The sequence below is a fragment of the Pimephales promelas genome, chromosome 13, assembly GCF_988280905.1.
Source record: "Pimephales promelas chromosome 13, fPimPro1.hap1.1, whole genome shotgun sequence".
Taxonomy (NCBI): Eukaryota; Metazoa; Chordata; class Actinopteri; order Cypriniformes; family Leuciscidae; genus Pimephales; species Pimephales promelas.
In genome coordinates, this window is record NC_142781.1 from 29,627,193 (window position 1) to 29,630,603 (window position 3,411).

Genomic DNA, 3,411 nt, shown 5'->3' on the forward strand with positions numbered 1-3,411 from the left:
TGTTTTCTCAAAAATTCAGTTTATACAGTTACGTGCGGTTAAAGGGTTAGTTCACCCAAAAATGAAAATTAAGTCATTAATTACTCACCCCCATGCTGTACCAACCCCGTAAGACCTTCGTTCGTCTTCGGAACACAAATGAAGATATTTTTGATTAAATTTGAGAGCTGTATAACTACCACATTGGCTCCTAAGGGACTGCCTCTTGACGGCCCAGAAAGTCAATGAAGAAAATGTTTAAATATCCCAAGTGACTACCGTGGCTCAACTATGTTTATCAAGCGACGCGAATACTTTTTGTGCGAAAAAACAAACAAAAATAACGAGTTTATTCAACTATTTCTTTTCTTCCTTGTTGGCCAGAACGAGACTTCCTTAGATTTCCACGACGCATGCGCGAGAATTGCGATCTGAAGTAGTGTAAGCTGGAGTGAGCAGATCGCAAATCTCGCGCATGCGTCGTGGAAATCTAAGGAAGTCTCGTTCTGGCCTACAAGGAAGAAAAGAAATAGTCGAATAAACTCGTTATTTTTGTTTGTTTTTTCGCACAAAAAGTATTCGCGTCGCTTGATAAACATATAGTTGAGCCACGGTAGTCACTTGGGATATTTAAACATTTTCTTCATTGACTTTCTGGGCCGTCAAGAGGCAGTCCCTTAGGAGCCAATGTGGTAGTTATACAGCTCTCAAATTTAATCAAAAATATCTTCATTTGTGTTCCGAAGACGAACGAAAGTCTTACGGGGTTGGTACAGCATGGGGGTGAGTAATTAATGACTTAATTTTCATTTTTGGGTGAACTAACCCTTTAATGTAGTTAAAGGAGTAGTTCACTTTAAAAAAAAAAAACTTTTGCTGATAATTTACTCACCCCCATGTCATCCAAGATATCCATGTCATTCTTTCTTCAGTCGAAAAGAAATGAAGGTTTTTGATGAAAACATTCCAGGATATTTTTCTCCATATAATGGACTTCAATGGGAACCAAACGGTTCAATGTCCAAAAGACAGTTTCAGAGCAAACTGCAAACTGTTCAAAGGGCTTTAAACGATTCCGGACGATGAATAAGAGTCTTATCAAGCGAAACTATCGCTCATTTAAAAAAAAAAAGAACAAAGTTTAAGTTTTATAAGTTCAGTTCAGTTTAGTTTATTGGCATTGTTATCCAAAGGACAGCAACGAAATTGTGTTCGGAGCATACAACAACCGTACATGGTATTTTAAAGTGCACTAATAAATAAATAATAATAAATATCCCCTGTGTAAACATGACCAATCCCCATAGTGCATTCAGCATAGTGCATTCGGCCTCCTCCTTCGATTTCACCGGCAGAAACTTTTTGAAAATATGGACGAAGCTACTGAATACGCAGACGGATGCATTATAGGGTTGGGTACCGAAACGCGGTGTCAATAGGGAACCGGTTCCGTCGTAAACGTTAAAAACCAGATCGAATAAGAAGGAAAATTTCGGTGCCTGAGTCTCTGTGTCATGAGGCGCAAAGTCTCTCGCTCTCTCCCTCGTGCGCGCACTATACAGTTTGGAGCACAGTCTGATATGTCTCACATGCGCGCTCTTTGTAAAATTACACATCAGAGTAAGTGTGGCGATTGAAGCCCATATAGAATCACGCCAATCCATTGGCTGATGGCGCGGGCGCCACCTTGACGCTCATACGTCGTCTCATTACATTAGCGCACATTATCTGATTTCATTTTGCGAAATGATTTCCTGGCGGTCGTGTAGAGTGAAGCTCAGCTCTAGTCTACATTGATGGGTGGAGTTGTGGGAGTGGCCTGCGGAGCTGAATGCACTATGGGGATTGTTGTCTACAATCCACAAACACTTTATCAGCCAAGAAGGACCCAAATTAGAAATATATGATACTTTTCTACTACATATATGACCCTCTTTCAATACATATTAATGTCTCCACCGGTGGAATTACCCTTTATAACCAATTCTAAATGTACAGTAAAACAAATTCAAGAATCAGGCTAGCTACAGTTAACAGCAGTGAATGTCTCATTGATTTATTGTTCAACAATAGCTGACCTCGGCCAACACAAATAAAGCTAGACTAATGGTGTCTTTGAGCTCATGTAAAGTCAAATAACCATAAAAACAGATTCTTGGATGCTTAGCAGACTCTAAGAGATGTTTTCAGGCTTGAACAATTCACCCCATGGGAACAGTGAATAACACCTTGGTGAGGAGATGTTGTCTGTCGTCATGGAGATGGATTGCATTCCATTGGGAGTCTAGGGATGAAGGTACAGTAGATGATAATAGGATCATACAGGATGATCTGCCATTCCCAAGGTCAAAATCATGGACAGGTCTCAATTACATTTTGCTTGTTAATCATTCAAATCTCTTCAGTAGCAAGAAATCCAATTCACCCATTTTGTTTTTTGCAGTCTTTTTAAGCCATTTTTAAGGTTAATCCCCTTTATTAGAGTGTATGTTAAACGCCTTCCTGGTATTTGTAATATTGCTATATTTGAACATTGTCTGTATAAACGAGGTTGTGCTTTTATGGATGCATCTGTAAATATGTGACCATAATAAGCTTCTGTTTTGTCTTTTGAATCAGTTGTGATGTCATTTCCATTGACTGAAGTCTAACCTTCAGTTGGAGAGGGTCGAGGTCTGCGTACAGCTTCAGTCTTCCTTTCAGAGCTGCGGTCCAGAGAGGCTGAAGGTAAGATGAGACGTTAATGGATCCTAAACTTCCTGCAGATGGGATCACTGGCCTTATCAATAATGAAGCATTATTGATTTAATGTCTCTGAATGTGCCACCAAAAATACCCAAAGCCCCCAAACTCACCATTACATCATTCCTCTGCCATCGTACACTGTCTTAGGGGATTTCATTATGGGACTTTGTCATTTTTGAATGCATTTTGGCACAAAATATATGTAATTTTAGTCTGACCTGTTTAATAGATAGATAGAATGACAGATAGATACAGTTTATGTAAATAGTTACATGGAGTTTACTATGGAGCTAGGATTGTGTCTTTATTACATGCAAGAAAATAAATGATCTGAGAGAAAAAAAAAAGTTTGAGGGAAAAGTTATCACACTGAGAGCAAAAAAGCATTTCATGAGAGAAAAAAAATATTTGAGAGAAAAAGTTATCACACTGATAGCAAAAAAGCATTTCATGAGAGAAAAAAAAAATATTTTAGAGAAACATAATAATATTTGAGACTAAAAAAGTTTTTTTCTAATAGAACATAAAAAAATATAATTTTGAAAAATGTTTAATTCTGAGAAAAAAAAATCAATCTCTCTCAAAATACTTAAATATATATTTTTTGCTATCAGTGTGAAAACATTTTCTCTAAAAATGGCTATGGGTACGTTCCTATTGGCCAGTCAGATGAGCATCGTCAAGACT